We start from the raw sequence: 16,450 nt of genomic DNA, 5'->3' as shown, positions 1-16,450 counted from the left end.
CAGGCAGTTCACTCAAGAGTTTTGTAGGAAAAAATGGCTAAGGATCTGTAGTCTGACAATCGGTTTGTTCACATTTTTCCAAAAGACAGATTTCTTAAACATTCTAATGAGGGGGAAATTTTCTTCCATAATACTGCTGATTTAAAAACTGCTACATACCAGTAGCTAATTTTCATGATCTTAGAAATGGTATTACGTCAGCACAAAAGTTGAACTGGGCACGTCAGCTTTTCAACAGAAGAAACGTCAGTGTGGCATGAGAGCCGCACTTGAGTCTCCGGAGTAAACTAGTGGCTACTTTTTCACAAAAACAGTCTCACAATCTTTATGGACTGACTCGATACCACTTCTTTTCATTTAATCATCAACTTTGATTATGCACAAAGCATGACCAGAAACAATGAGATTAATGTTATTCTCCTTGCCAAAGTTCATTCTGTATAAATCAGTTGCATCAGCATTTGTTCTCGAACTATGAGGTTCTGTAAAAACTAGAACATACAGTTGTAGGGTTACTCCTCCATTATCTGAAAACTATTTCCCCGACACTAACACATATAACTTATCAATGAAAACACTTGATACAAGTGATCTATATGCAGGAGCTCCGGCAAGTTAAACCAACAGAATCATAGCTGCCGTAAAACTGTAGCTATTTCCCTACCAGAGAGAGGTAGGTGTGAAGGAAGACCCACTGCTTTAACAGTCGAATCTCATGTCTATAGCTTCATCCAAACTTTTATCATCATGCGTACTGGCAGCTAGAAACGTCGTTACTGGGGACCCTGTGACATTAATTACACTGGTGCTGGTACTAGCGTTACGCACAGCAATGCTAGTCACATTAATGCCCAAAGTGAGCCTGGTCTGCTCCAAGGCCTTTTCTGGCACAGCAAAGGCCTCCAGCTTCTTCTCCCCATTGGCCATATAGGAGTTTTGGCAGCCTCGGCATATACAGTCTAAGCAGGCTTTCCTGTTGGAGTAGCAAGGGCAGCGCTGGCCGCGGCATGTGAGAACACTCGGGTTCTGAGTAGCACGTCCACACTTACAGCCTTTCTTCTCCTGGGGCTTTTTGTACACAGTCTTGGTAGGGCTTCCTGGCATAAAGTGGTGACTGGGAATCTTTTCCTTGACTGCTTTGTCTTTCTTTAGAATACCCGGCTTGGTTTTTGAGTACGACTTCTTGGATCCATATTCATGACTCTTCTTCATGCTTTTAGTAGATAAAAGTACAGTTTTGCTGATTTTGGGGGTGGTGCCACCATTAGGAACAGTTGCTATTGGTTAAAGAGAAATTTTACTCTCTCGTTTCACTGTCACCGGAGCAGATGCGCCAGTGTTGGGCCTCGGATAATGGTAGAAATGGGAAGTGGCTGAACTTTCTCACTGTCGCTTTCCGACCTGGACCGTTTTCTATTTAATTTTGCTACCTTCGGAGTTGCTGCTGTACACGATAACCCATGAAGTGTCGGACTGGTGGACATAAAAACATTATGGCTAAGAGACTGGGAAGAAAGCTGCAAAAAAGGTCCATTGGATACGGTGGCTTCCAAGCTTGGCTGTAAATTGGGACAACAGACCTCTGATAACACAACTTTTTAAAAATGAGTAATTAGGATGACTATTTTAAAATAGAAAAGAAAGAAATATCACAATAAGAACCTTTTGTATAACATATATGTGCTTATCAAAATGTAGAAAAATAAAATTGATATTGGAATCTGGTTGTCTCCAAATACTTAGACTCATTACATCATTAAGTTCTATAAAATCATGGTGTAGAGCATCTGATTATTAGGTATGTTGAAGTATCATCAACAGTTCTATATTTTATGGCTAAGAGCTGTCCTATTTCTATGACTATTTGGTTTTTTTTTTTGCTTGCTTTGTTTTCATGCCAATACTGAGGCCTGAATTCAGAACTTGTGCTCTTGCTTGGCCTTTTTAGTCCTATGCTGGAGATCTACTATTTGAGCCACAACTCTATTTGGGTATTTTTATGATTAACTAGGAATAAGAAGAGTCTCAGATTTGTCTGCCCAGTCTATCCTCATATGAGTATCTCAGATCTCAGCATCTTCAGTAGCTTAGATTATCTCAGTGAGCCACATTAAAGAGAGAGAGAGAGAGAGAGAGAGACAGAGACAGAGACAGAGACAGAGACAGAGACAGAGACAGAGAGGCAGAGAGAGAGACAGAGAGAATTTTTAGTTCTGGATACCTAAGAGCAGCTATTAATATCAACAAATTCTGATAAAGTTCTATACTGAAAAAATAACATATATATAGTTGTTGTGGATCTTATGTTAGATCTTAAGGTAAGACCTTTTCAAATGCACATTCAAACATGGCTCAATACACTAAACTTGCTTTAAATCTTTCCTATTTATCTGCAGCTTTATTTCTGAAAGCTCTGTGAGAAATACACACACATATACAATGAAGACATAGACTTTAACATGATTGAAAAACAAATTTGTGATAAAATAAGGAATATAATTTAGATCTGAGACCTCATGGTTGTATCTAAGAGCCCCAATTCCATTCTTTTTTTAATAGAGTGTAGCTTTATGAAGAAGTCAAAATACATTTTACATTGCTTTTTTCTGGGAAGCTATGTAATGACAAATCCTTGGGACTAAGATTGCACATTGCCCTTCCATTACAAACTAGAAAAGGGAAAAAAGAAATTGGAATCCAAGGAATATGAGGACTTCTAAAGAGCATACAAAAAAAAGTTGTTTTTACATTCACTGAGAACACCAAACATGTTTCCGATAATCACTATAAAATTCTCATCTTACTCTGCTTATTACAGCTGAATATAGCACAAGTAGATCCCACCCAAAATTTTATTCACAGGTAATAGCAGTAAAACTGAGCCTAATGTATGTTTGGAAGGAAAGGGTCTTGCTTTAGTGTTTTAGTGTTACCCATTAATTGATTTATATCTCACAAGCACAGAGTACATAGGACAAAGTGTAGCAGAACACAGGAGAGCAAGTGGAGAATGTTCCATCCTGTCCTCACCATGTGATGGTAACATTACTTAGAGACCCATGCTCTAGCCCTGTGTTTCTATTTTCTCTGGCCCTTGTCTTTGAAACCATCCAACCCAGTATTCGTTTAACCTCACCACCAACTCCATGTCAGTGTGACTTATCTACAGCTGTGTAACAAATTAAATATTAACAAATTTATTATCCGACATTTCTACCCTGAGGAGTGGTACCTCTACCTCAGCATCTCCTGTAAGTTACCATCACAGAGATAATCAGGTCTGGGGTCCCAGAGGAGGCTCTCCAGGAAGTAACTACTTCCAAATTCACTTGCATTTTGACAGACTCAATTTCTTGCCAGCTGTTAGACAAAGAGCCTCAAGATATCTGATGGCCAGATGCTTCCTTTGGTTCTAACCATGACAGAAAGAAAGAGTCAGAAAAGTATAGGGTATGAGAGGAAGAAAGAGAAAGAAACAGAGACAAAGAAAGGGGAGGGAGAAACAGACTGTATCAAAAGGCTGGAACTGTAAAATCGTAGTTACCATCTTTCATCTTTGTTGTTCTTGGTTAAATCAACTGAGATCATAGATCCCACAGCATCTTTAGCAAGAGATCCTGAACAGCTGGGAGCAGCAGGGGCAGTAATCTTGAGAACTCTCTTAAATTCTCCCTGCCACAGTGGTGGAGGCCAGGCTCACGATCTTCCAATGTCTCAGCCAATCAGATTCTTGCAACTTTGTTTCTGTGAGAAACCCACTTGTTATCTTTCATTGTGTCGTCCCAAGTCCTTGCTTCTACACGTTTCTACCGTGTTCTTGACAGTTGAAAATTTGCCTCTTACTTTGCACTTAAGAAGTCCTTTAATTCTGCTAACCTTACTCTCCATTTTTGGACTAAAATATGTTCATCCTCATGAATGCACTTCATGAACAGTTATTGACTTGCCATTGCTGATTCTTTTTCTAGGTCAATAGTTGTACATGAATATTCTAGAATTCACAAACTTATAATGATGGGGAAAATATATTTAAATTTAAAGTATTTTTTTTCAGGGTAGGTATTTAAAACTGAAAGTGTCCATTACTTACAGGTCCTTCTTCTGGAAGCACCAATTTTTAGATAGGTAAGAGGAAGAAAGGATAGATTTCCGTAGAATTCACTTTATTATTACTTCTATTATTATTATCACTGTTTTGCCAGTCCGGGGGCTTGGACTCAGGCCTGAGCACTGTCCTTGGACACTTTTCTCAAGGCTAGACCTCTGCCACTTGAACCACAGTGCCATTTCTGGCTTTTTCTGTGTATGTGGTACCAAGGAATCAAACCCAAGGCTTCATGCATGCTAGGTTAGCACTCTACCACTAGGTCACACTCCTGGCCCCGAGTTCACATTATTTTTTAACCAACAGTTTTGTTGATAGGGAACACAGCAGAGTGGTAGAGGACATGCCTAACATGCATGAGGCCTGAGTTTCATCATCAACATTTCATGCTTGTAATCCTAGCTACTCAAGGGGTTCAGATCTGAGGATCACAGTTAAAAGCCAGTCCAGGCACTAAAGAACGTGAGACTCTTATCTCCAATTATTCACTAGAAAATGGGAAATGGGGCTGTGGATCAAGGGATAGGGTGGTAGCCTTAACTGAAGAGCTCAGGAACAACACCCAGGCTCAGGGGTAAGGCAGTAGCCTTGAGCTGAAGACCTCAGGGATAACGCCCAGGCCCAGAGTTCAAGGCCCATGACCCCACTCCCCCCCCCAAAAAAATACATATGCATACAAATTTGGTTAATCCTATACTTTTTCATTCTCTCCTCCTTGAAGCTCCTTCTAGTCACCTTTATCCAAAATTCAATAATCCCTCTCTAAACCCCCACAGACAAGAGTCATACAACTCCAGATTGTATCATCTTCATTTGATTTTATGTATTCTTCTTATGAACCTGACAGACAATAAAATGTCCCTAAACCAAAAATGTCTTTGGTACTCTTTTATTCCATAAGCTACTTTCAGTGTCAATATATTTTTACTGCACTTATATGAGTAATATGTGAATAACCAAAGTTTTATTATGAATAGATGACATTTGATTTAGAAAACTGGAGTGGGTATCTTTAATACTGTACATGATTTGATTTAAAAGAAGATTTAAGTTAAAATATGATAATGTTAATATTTTTCTCTGTGCCAGTCCTGAGGCCTGAACTCAGGACCAGGGCACTAGACTTGAGCTTTCATGTTCAAGGCTAGCCGTCTATTACTTGAGCCCCAGCTCGACTTCTGGGTTTCTGGTATTAATTAGAGATAAGAGTCTCTTGGATTTGTCTGCATGTGCTGATTTCAAATCTCAATCCCCAGATTTCAGCCTGACTTAGTAGATAGAATTACAGGTATAAGCCACTGGGTGACAAGGCAAGTATTTATTCATTACTGTTAGAAATAAACTACAAAATGGATTTTTAAGTAAATATTTAAGTAAGAACTTAAGACAATAATGTAGTAGAGAAGTAAAATTTAGTCCTGTATCTTCATACTATCCTTTTTTACTAATCCATCAGCTTAATTTTGAAATACGTATATCACCTAGCCACATTTCATGTTATATGTTTTAATTTGTTTATATATTTTATATGCATTAATAGCATGACATTGGAAATTTGTTTACTTTCTTGAACTATTAGAATCAGTGTCATAAGTATAGAAAGATAACTTCTCTAATAAGCAGGGTAGTCTGAAAACCTAACTATAGGAATCTGGAGGAAATAAAGGCAATGGGGTCCCATTAGGGGCCCAGGAACTATTTTCCCAGTGGCGTGGGATAGAACTAGAAGAGGACTCTTGTTAGTCCTTTTTAGGCATTGCTTCTCTAAGGAATAGTACAGTGGCCACATCCTGTTTTTTTTTTCCCCTGGCTGCCTACAGGGAATAACTTACCAACAAGGGGATACTCAACCCCCCCACCCAGATCCACAGTTAGACTAACATCCTCTGTCCTCTGCTGGAGTATAATTGCCCCTAATCTTCTGCCCCTTCTTTCTTTTTCCTTCTCTTCTATTAGATATTAGTCCTAAAAGTAACCCTTAATTAGTAATCCGGTTGCCAATTTCCACCTCAGTTAGCTTTGTAAGGAAGCTAACCCGAAACACGCACTGAAATATTCACAAGAGGAGATAAAAAGATTTCAACTAAGAGATAAAACTATGATTCTTTGGTGTTTCTTCCTAGACAAGGCTGATGCCCCTCCCAATTTTTTTTAATTATAAAGGTGATGCTCAGAGTGGCTACAGTTACATAAATACATAAATATGGTGATGAGTATTCTCTTGTGGAACAGTGTTACTCCCCTCCCTTGTTTTCTCCTGCTTTCCCTCTCTACCACCTCCCTGCAAGTTGTAAAGGAAGAAGAAAGGAAGAAGAAATAACTGCAAACACTACACTAAAAGAAAAAAAAAACACACAAAGAAAAAACTTTTGGGCTGGGAGTATGGCCTAGCATGCACAAAGCCCTAGGTTCGATTTCTAGGTACCACATACACAGAAAAAATTTAAAAGTAGTGCTATGCCTCAAATGGTACAGCACTAGCCTTGTGAAAACCCAAGGACCTGAGTTCAAGCCCAGGACTGGCAAACAAACAAAAAAACCTCTCTTATTTCCATACCACGGAGTTCATTTTGATTAGCATCATTGTATCTGGTCATATGTACATAGCTATTAGGCTACTGTGATCCACTTTTAGGATTATCCTAGACATACACTAATTATTACAATGAGGGAAATCATGGAAACTATGTTTCTTTGGGTCTGGCTTACTTCACTTAATATGATTTTTTCCAAGCCTTTTAATTTCCTTATGAATGTGGTGATTTCATTTTTTCTGAGGCCAGCATAGAAATCCATTGTGTATATATATACCACATTTTTTTGATCCATTCATCTACTGAGGAGCAGGTTGATTGCATACTTTAGCTATGGTAATGCAATGAACATCATTGTGCTGCAAGCTGGGACAGATCATTGTTGAAGGATATTTATTGTCCTGGATGTTATGCAGCATGCTTGACCTCTGCTACTAGATGTGTATGGTACATACACACTTTCCATCTCCCTCCCTCTCTCCCTCCTTCCTCTTCTCCCTCCCTCTCCTTCTTTTTCTCCCTCTCCATCTCTGTCTCTCTCTCCATCTTCCTCTTCCTCCTTCTCTCCCTCCCTCCCCTCCTTTCTGTCTCTCTGATAAGAAATATCTCCATGCACTGAATTTTCCTTTAGGAGCAAAAATCTCCCATTGAAAACCATTTCCTCATAGTTTACCTTTGAAATAGAACAGATAGTAGTAGAAGACTGGAATAAACCAGACACCAGAAGGCAAGTAGTTCCTGGGTTTACTTGGTAGGGGACACAGGCAATGGAGGCCTGGAGCAGGGAGTGATGGATACGCAGCTCCACTCCCCATCCCCAGGCATCAACCACGTTCTCATGCCACACTCACCCAAGGAGGAGCCGTGGACAGCACATTCTACACTGTGGAAATGTAGGGCAATGTATTTTTTAATGTAATATAATCTCTACTGAATACTTAATCTTGCTTAATGCATGTAGGATTTATTATTTATAGGCTTCTAAAAGGTGTCAGATTCCCTACAGTCCTGGATGAAAAGCAGAGGTCTTTAATTCCGCAGAGAAGCTGTAGATTTTAGTAGGATATCCCCCCCTCTCAAATTCTTGAAGTGCCAGTGTTCTTAAAGGATTTCCTGATCTACTTTAAATGTCTTGGGTGCCCTGTTTAAGTAATGGAGACATTTCCTTCTCCTGTAATCCCTTCAGTGGCAGAGGAAATGATTTGAAAATTCTGGGGAGTTTCCTCAAGCCTGGGATATTTCTTTTTAATATAAAGTTGGGCATAGGGGAGAATGAATTGCACAACGGAAGTAAATGAGTTATCAGAGGTAAATGGATTAGCAGATAGAGAATATCTGAAAGTTGGAATACATTCAGATGATTCTACTTTGCTAGAGGTACTGGCATGGAGCTGAAATATATGAGTTCTAGCCTAGCCTGGCCTCATAAAGAAGTCCTGTCTCAAAGAAACAAAATCATATAACCAAGTATTTTAATATTTACTACTATTATTGTAAAAAGATAGACAGACTGACTGACAGATTAGCCTGAAGATAACTACCCAGAAACTAACATGATCAACAATAATAGGCAAACATTCTTCAGCGATATCTTCAAGCATTTTCTTTATGTTTAATTTATTATTTTATAATTATTTTAATATATTTTAACACATTTCATATTTATTAATGAATCTTTGACTCATAATTAAGCAGCAGGAACATTGTAGTATAAGAGAAATGCCAGAGAAATACAGGTAACTTTTAATTTTATCAGACAGTTTCTTCCCAGGAAAGGATTTCTAATTTTCTCATTTCTAATCAAATTTCCTACTATAAGAACACGTTCTAGTTAGAGCCCTCTGCTCCTAGCAGGGTTTTCATCTCAGACCAATGTGTGGTGAAACATCCTAATCCATTTTAAACATATGATTGTTTTTTCTGCACTCAAATTCTGAGCAAAGAGCAGCTGGATGTCACTAGAGACATTTCTTATACACTGAGGACAAGGGAAGTTAAAATTGGAATTCACTGAATAGAAACGAAAAATCTCTAATTAGGAGATAGTAATCTAGGACATGTAGAGAAAGACATAAAAGACCACCTGCACCAGTGTGTCTATTAAAATAGTTGACCCTAGAATTCCTTCAGTCATTTCATTTGTTCATAGACTCCACACCTTCCTTTCCCAACACCAAGAGTCCTGCATTCATTCATGCATACAATCATTTGTTCTCTCACACGACAATATTGCCTATGTTTGAGCAAGAGAGTGGTAAAAGATAGAAGCTTCTCTGTTTCCAAAATTTTGTAAGCAGTGTGAAATTATTTCTAAAGACTTATAAGGTTATTTTTCTTTGTCTTGGGGCTTTAAAAATAAGTATAATTTGTAGACTAATCTACCATATAGAGATTCAGTAAAGGTGTTAAATTATTATTTCAACCACATCTCTCATATCATTACATCATTTACAAGAATTGAGAAAACTCAGACCACCTCGTTGCTTGCATTTAAAAGTCAGTAGGATTTGGATGCTGGTGCCTCATCCCAGTTATTCAGGAGGCCGAAGTCTGAGTATAAAGGCTTAAAACGAGCCTAGGCAGACAAATTTCAGACACCCTTATCCTCAATCAACAAGGTAAAAGCTTAAATCAGGGGTGTGGCTCATGTGATAGAGCACCAGCTTTGAGCAAAGAAGCCAAGAGTGTGACTAAGTCTCTGAGTTCAAGCTGCAGTACTGGCACACACAAACACATGTGCATATACATCCACAGAAATCAATGTGAAAGACGTGTTGATGCAATGAAAGGAGAAAAGTACACTATTTGAATTTCCAGAACAGTGATGTATTTGAAAGAAGATGTGATCATTTAAATGTCAGAGAGTACGCAGACATACATGCATATATGTACATAGCTCGAGCTATGTATTGTATTGCTCTTGCATTTTACAATTTCTGCTTAGTCACAATTAGACATGAAATACTTTGATAAAGTGCTCTGGAGTCTTTTGTTGCTGATAGCCCCTACTGAGTCTATTCTTATCTTCTGTTCACCTTTTCTCTCTGCTTCAGCTCTACTTTCCAAAATTTCTGTGATGGGGTAAAAGAGCATTCTGACAGAGAAAACTTGCCATATTAACAAAAGTCAAAGATGTATTCAAATATCCAAGGGGAATTGTTTCTCCAAAAAGAAAGAAAAGTCTGAAAGCACAAACACACAAAAACATACATACACACACACACACACACTCACATATATGCTGAAAGTTCTTCACATCTACAAAAACATTCTTGTATGCACACACACACACACACACACACACACACACACACCCTTCCCTCTACAAAGATAAACTCTGTATCCAAATACAGGAGAACCCCAAAACCCAATATCCACCTAAAATATAAACCCTAGTAACCATGAAAAATCTGAGAATCAAAACCACAGCAACTCATGGCAACAGATGGCAAGAATCCTTGAAGTGGTCTAACTATAGATGTAGCTGTGGGTTGAAGAGGCTAAGCAAAAAGACCATGAGGAACAGAATCAAACTCCGTGGTCCCCAAAGAGGCAAAACTCACCAAATGCAGAGGCCATTTTGTTCTTGGGAACAAAATAGAATGGCAAAGATGGCACAACTATATTAATCAGCAATAACCAGCATGAAAGGCAAGATGTCTCCACACATGCCATCAAACAAGTGCACCGCTGAATATTGCTTAGTAATACCATGTCAGACTTATTTCATTCCTTCCATTTCAAGAACATGTATTAAGAGATTTGGCCTGTGAACAGTTGACTTTGAATGCATTTTCAAATCAGCCAGACATAGGAGAGGGGTTATCAATAATGCATGAAATGATCCTACAGAATGGTTTGGGTGCATGCAAAATGAATGACCACATGACATATCATTTAGTAAAGATTCATTCTTATGTGTATTCACAATGGGTGGCTGATAAGCAGAGACATCACTGTAAATATTAACCAAGACAACTCTCACCATAGATCCTGCTAATCATGATGCTGTAGAACATTCTCAAATCTAAAGAGTGTTGTAAAGTATACAGATAGGTGTATTTAGACTGACCACAATGTAGTTAGTAAGTACACCATGCATTTAGAGCAAATGAAGGCTCTATCTTGAAAGTGCCTAAAAGTGTTAAAAATATTTCATTTCAATTACTTTGGTAAGGGTATATAATTTATGCTCCTGAAAACCCAATAAGGTATTTTAGCATATATCTTCATGTTGAAGTTTACTTGTCCCTGGACACGAGGATATGTTCTTCTTGATCAGCTAGCAGTTCCACAAATGCTGGAAGAATATTTATATATTCTTATATGGAAGCCAGATGGTAAATAAAGTATATCTGAAGATTTTAGAGATTAATGAGGGCAAAAAAGCAATATTTTAATATCTATAAATAGTTCATGTATATGTAAATATACATATATTTATTAATGATATCTATAGACATATATTTATTTAGTTTTCTAAAAATAAATCTATTTTTAGGCAGGCTGGGATATAGTTCAGTGGCAAAGCACTTTCCTAGCAAGTGCTGGGTTCAATCTCCAGTACCAAAAACAAAAGAAAGGAAGGAAGAAGGAAGGAAAAGGAAAGGAAGAAAGAAAAAATTCTGTATCTTTGGCAGGTGTCAACTTACTAAAGCAAAACAATGAACTTCTAGCCATTTTTACTGAAACTCCTTGTTAGCTATTTACCAAAGAATTCTATTCTGTAATGCATACCTGTAATGCTAGATACTCGGGAAGCTAAGCTCTGAGAATCAAAGTCTAAAGTCAATGCAGGAAGACAAATCCCAAGTGAAATAGGGAGTTCAGACCTGGCTGACACCATCTTGGCCATGTGGTGGATGGTAGGGTCTGGCATCTTGTTATGGTGAGGAAAGGTGAAACCCCCATTTCCAGATTCAGGAGGCAGGGGGTGGCACTTGGCTGATAGGTTAATCAACCTGTCAGTCCAGCGCCTGTGACTGGGAGTTTTCCTGTGACCCTGCCTCCTAAAAAGATCCTATTTAGGCCCGGACCAGCTCAGGCACCATTTTGCCATAAGATATGTCTCCATGTTTTGGGCCTGTGTCCTGTCTCCTGGCTCTTCTCCAGTCAGGTGGCATCCCACTTCAGATCTCCATGGAGATGAGTTGGTTTGTTGGTATTGTTTTTGTTCTTTCTTTCCTCTCTGGCCTTCATGACTCAGTTTCCTAACTTTGTTAAATGTGTTTGCTGACTGCTGGTCTTTGAGACAGGAGTCCACCATGCAATTGTTGGCCTTTAACTAAAGACTTCAAAATTCAACCTCTCAAAATGGGGCTTCTCTGTTTTCTCACCTTACAACACAAGATAATCTTATCTTCAGTTAACCAATAAAAAGTTGAAAGTGATTTTTTTCAAATATTTTTTTTTTGGTTGGTTGTGGGGCTTGAACTGGGTGCTGGGCGCTGCCCCTGAGCACTTTAGTTGAAGGCTAGTGCTCTACCACTTGAGCCACAGTGCTACTTCTGGTTTTCTGGGGATTCATTGGAGATAAGAGAATCACAAAGTTTCATCTTATGTGGTTTCCTGGAGAAAAAATATACCTTCCAAGAAGGTAGTGAATAAGCATAATAAAATAGACTATACGCATAAATGCAGTCATGCAATTATATCAGGAGGAACATCACCAACTCTCAATGGCCATGTCATATTTAGAGAAAAAATACAGATTAGCCTGGCAGAGAGAGATGATTTCTTTGAGGTGAAGGCAGTGATGGGGAAATTACAGTTATGTTCATCAGATAGAGAGCCTTAAATGACAGCCTAGGCTTTTAGAACAATTCTCTAAGCTGTGGTTGATGATATGATGCAAAGAGTCATTTGAAGACCACTTATCTGAGGTATACACTAGTGTCCAGGTCCAGCTGAAATGGGTGTCCTAGAAGTTGGAACCCATTAAGAAGCTCTCAGAACAAACCAAGGGTGCCCCAATAACAGCCACAACTACACTGATGGTCAGAGGACTGGAAAGAAAAGGATGGATACCTGTGACATTTTGAAAGGGAAGTCTGGGATGCATTTTGATTTACAGGGCTCTGAAGGTCATTCCAATATGGTCACAAGTAAAGGCAGTTTATGTATCACTCAGAAAGTCACACCAGATGACCTCTAAGATCTCATCCAGATGTAATTCCACACCTTGTGTCAGAATTAAGAGCTTTCCTCCTTACCTCCCCCTCCAGTTACATCCAGCTATTAAAATCTATTTTGAGTCTCACAACTTCTGTGAAAATTGTGTCTACTTTATGCCTTAAATAAGGTCTTAATTGGGCTTCTGAGACATGTGTTTCTCTTCTGTCTAAATCAGATGTCTCATTACATCTTCTTATATCCTCTGCAGATTCTTTTCCATATGAATCTTTCTTCCTTTACCAGATTGTACTCTTTCTAAATCACAAAGGCTAGCACTGAATTATATACTAACAGGCATAAAACACAGACCTGGAGGTAAAGATAATAAATCTGACTAAATGCATGAATTTCCTTGACTAGGCTACTGGAAATTTAAATACCTAAAGGATATAGGAAAATCTATTTGTTCTAAATCTTCAAAGATTTAAATAATCTCTTCCGCAGCTTGTAACTGTGTGGTTAGATACTCAAGTATTATATACTAAAAATAAAGCCCCAAAACTGTGGCAAATACCCATCAACTCTCAATGAACAATTAAAAAAAGCCTTTTCCAAGAGTTACAATGGAGCTAAACATTTCCTATATTGTTCAAAGGAACACAATTCAATGATGTCTTTGTGCTACCCAGAATATTGAACAAAGGCACATTTTGCTTTTTAGTTTGCTCTTTGGCCCTATGTAAAAAGTTGCCACAGAAATTGCATTGTGCTCAGCAATAATCCAACCTGTTAATTCCAGCAACAGGAATCATTGAAGGTCAAAAGGTCAAAAGCACCTGCTGCGGATATTTGCACAACTCAGGTTTCTTCTGCAACCAGCATTTATGTCTTGCTGTATTTCGTAAAACAGGGATTTCATTTTTCCATGTCCTACCCTTGAACTTGGGAAACAGTTATTTGTTGAGAACAATTTGAGTGCTGAGCTCAGAACTGAGGAATATTGAAAAGGAGATGACTAAAAAACCAATTATATACCAAGAAGCCAAGTCAAAAAAAAAATCTTAAAATAGAAACCAATATACTAACCTTGACATTGTATTTATAAAGACATTTAAAAAAAACTAGGTATTTCAGGGAGACAAAATAAAGGAGACAATGTTTTAAATATAACTTTATGGGGTTTTTGTTGTTGTTGTTGTTGTTGTTTTTGCCAGTCCTGGGATTGAGCTCAGGGCCTGATTACTGTCCTTGGACTTTCTCAGGGCTAGAGTTCTAACACTTGAGCCTCAGCACCACTTCTGGCTTTTTTCTATGTATGTGGTACGGAGGAATCGAACCTGGGTCTTCATGCATGCTAGGCAAGCACTCAACCACTAGTCCAAACTCCCGATCCAACTTTATGTTTTTATTAATAATATACTGTACAGAGGAGTTACTATTTCGTGTCAAGTAGTTTGCATATATTGTACAGTGTCACTGGGGCACAATTTCTTTTAGAAAATAAAAATAAAATTAATGATGGCCGGGAATTTGGCCTAGTGGTTAAAGTGCTTACCTAGCATGCATGAAGACCCGGGTTCGATTCCTCGCTACCACATACATAGAAAAAAGCCAGAAGTGGTGCTGAGGCTCAAGTGGTAGAGCTCTAGCCTTGAGAAAGTCCAAGGACAGGGCTCAGGCTCTGAGCTCAAGCCCAGGACTGGCAAAAAATAAATAAATAAATAAATAATAAAATTAATGAAATTACATGTTACCAAAATTAAGTAAAATGGAATATTATGAAAATATTACTGTGTGGAATTGAATATAAAAACAGACATAAGAAAATAGACTTAAAAATGGCTAGCATTGAGAAAATTCCAAAAGGGGAAAAAAAATCTAAAGATTCATAGAATATTTTGAAATATAGATTGAAAAAGTTCTCTGAAAATTTGTAAGTACAATGATAAACTTCATCAAAACTGAAATTTAAATAATAAAACAGGAAAATCAGCGGTAATGTTCTGATATGATGCTTTGTGTTAGATCTTTGTTCTTAAGTAAAAACCACAACTACAGTTTTCTAAAATATACACCTAAAATTAGTGGTTAAAAACACGAGTATTTTCCCTGTGTTAACTGGTCACAGATTGTTGGACTTTTTATATCAAGTTCTACTGTATTGCCAACAAATAGTACTCTATGTTTATCATTCACTGTAGGCTACTGAGAACCAAACAGAGCCAGAAAAAAATCATGTTGTTAAAACAATTATATGAACAACAACCACAAACATACACCTCTTGTTTTTGTAACCTAGAGTTCATTTTGTTTAGTTGCATCCTGAATTATTATAACAGTCTTTGTGATTGTTGTTCTTAATGTACTATGTGACGTTATTTCTTTTCTCTTTTTTTCCATTGATGGCTAATCTCATGTGGTTACTGTATCTGACTTTGTTACCTGGTATATTGTATATATGTTTATTTGAAATAGGAAAGGGAAGGGAAAAACAAGATGACTGGGAGGGAGTAGTGAAGAGAAAGGGGACAAAAACATGAGAAGGGGTATCAAGGTTCAAGAAGTAATGGACCTAGAACCTGACGAATGTAACTGTAACCCCTCTACACATTATCCTGACAATAAAATACAATTAACAAATTGTATGCACTTCTAAAGAAATTTCAAAGTCAATAGTCTTCACTGAGAAACTGAGTTCATGACTTTGTGCTGCATCAAATTGGTATTCATTAGAGTGCTAACAAAACGTAACAAAGAGCAAGTATTCCAAACATATTTTTACATATTCTTTGAAAATTTCAACTAATATCCATGTTTACATAGATCTGAATAAGTAAAATTTCTGAAAGTATGGATGCCAACTGAGGTGCATTTTTAATACATTAACACTAAAATTTAAAAATGCATTTTATTTGAATATCTTAATTGAGGAAAAATATTTTTCACTGAGAAAATGAAATACGGTGAGATGTCAGAGATATTTTATCTCAGCATCAAATTCTTCCTCTTTATCTTCATGGTAACTACACTGAACCACCGTGTGCAAAACAAAAGCAGCTTTGAGTGGGAAATTATGTTGTTCTGATTCAGTGAATTAGAGTAACAAATATGTACCTTCACGGATAATTTCATAACTCCACAAACATGTTTTAGAGAGGGATTGCGGTTGGCCTTGTGTCTGGAAAGACAACGATGTACTTCGGAAGATCATTCATTGGGAAGTACAGAGGGTTGCACAAATTTCAGTATAGTGTGAGATCCCCTAACTAACAAGCACAAAAATCTAAAACTTTGAGGAAAATAAAGTTTGGGTAGTGCAAGTGGCATCCTTGAGGAGAATGGAATCCCCAGTGTAGCCCACTTTCCCACCTTCTGAAGAATTACTGTTGAAGTCGGGCACAATATATCACATTAAATGTACTAAAGAAGCTGAGTTTTTTTTTTTTCATTTTATTTTTTATTATCAAGGTAATGTATAGAGGGGTTACCATTACATTCGCCAGATAGTAGGTGCATTACTTCTTACACATTAATACCCCTTATTATGTTTTTGTCCCCATTTCCCTCCCCCATCTCTTCCAATTATCTTGTTTTCCCCCCTTCCCTTTCCTATTTCAAATAAACAAATAAATACAATATATCAGGTTACAAAGTCAGCACAGTAACAACATGAGATTAATCAAAAGGCAACAAAGGA

At 37.7% G+C, this 16,450-nt stretch overlaps 1 pseudogene; it reads right to left on the bottom strand.

Annotated features, from left to right (window-relative positions):
* Positions 1 to 691: 691 nt before the first annotated feature.
* LOC150049237 (E3 ubiquitin-protein ligase MSL2 pseudogene) lies at positions 692 to 11,518 on the bottom strand (annotated as a pseudogene).
* Between the last annotated feature and the right edge of the window lie 4,932 nt (positions 11,519 to 16,450).

This window comes from Megascapheus bottae, chromosome 20, assembly GCF_031878675.1.
Source record: "Megascapheus bottae isolate mThoBot1 chromosome 20, mThoBot2.hap1, whole genome shotgun sequence".
NCBI lineage: Eukaryota > Metazoa > Chordata > Mammalia > Rodentia > Geomyidae > Megascapheus > Megascapheus bottae.
Note: the sequence above shows the minus strand (reverse complement) of the source record. Positions and strands in the feature narration are given on the sequence as shown.